Genomic DNA, 1,179 nt, shown 5'->3' with positions numbered 1-1,179 from the left:
ATATATATATATATATATATATGTGTGTATCGGTATACCCATCTACGCGATTATCATACGTAGAACGGTTTATTTAAAGTAGCTTTTATCGCGAGCTTAGCTTACGCCCCGAATTTACTTGGAAACATGGCACCTATTACTATTTTCTTTTATTTTTATTTTTCATTTTGTTCACGAAGAACGAATTTGGAGAAAAAAAGAAAAAAATCAAAAGAAAAACCAAGAAGGTATTTTATTGTAATCGATTTATAAATATATATATATATATGACTATTGAATAATGGTTTCTTTTTTTTTTTTAAAAAAAATGATATCGTGATATCTTATCGATAAGGTTACATAGTTACATTAGCGAGTACGTAATTTTCAGCTTTGTTAATTATGCTTTTAGTAATGATTTCTTTTAATGTCACCCGAGATATCGATACACGGGTTTCTCTCGCAAGTATATACATCGCTCGGCGATATTCTTAATGTGCCCTCATAAAAAGATCTACTTCCTTTTTTTATAACGAGAGATAAGATATTATTAAACGCTCTACGTTTTAGAACTGAATGCTTTGTTCGTCTCTTAAAATACAAGATACAAAATACAAAAAAAAAAAGAAGAAGAAAAAAAAAGAAAAGAGCAAATATAATTCTTCGCCATTTTATTATTCAAGGAAATTACTTAGATAATGAATAGATAATTTATAACACGTATAAATCTTCTGAATCGATCTTTTTATTCGAATTTCAACGAGATTTTCAAGAATCCATATTTCGTACGTGAACGTATCGGCAAACGAACCCTCTATCGATCCCTGAATCGATCATTGAAAAAAAAATCACTTTGGGTGATCTCGACGCATTCTTTCCCTTTACGTGCTCCAATAATTATCCAATAATTATCCGCATTATGTTTGGCAAGTGCTTAATTATGTCCGTTTCGTGACTCGTTAAAAGCATTTCGAAATATTCCCTCTCCCCTCCCTCCTCCCTTCCTGTGTCGAGCAAACAGGAGGGGGGGAAAAAAATGATAATTATTATTACAACGAAAGATCGATCTACCAACTTTGACGAAACGACACGACGATTGAATTACAAATTTATGGGCATATTTATCGGAATGAATAACCAGAATTTTTCGAGAATTGTGTTTAAAAAAAAAAAAAATAAAATAAAAGGAAATTAAGAGCG

This window comes from Apis dorsata, unplaced genomic scaffold (assembly GCF_000469605.1).
Source record: "Apis dorsata unplaced genomic scaffold, Apis dorsata 1.3 scaffold_108, whole genome shotgun sequence".
In the NCBI taxonomy this organism is placed as follows: Eukaryota; Metazoa; Arthropoda; class Insecta; order Hymenoptera; family Apidae; genus Apis; species Apis dorsata.
The sequence above is the reverse complement of the archived record's forward strand: the minus strand, read 5'-3'. Positions refer to the sequence as shown.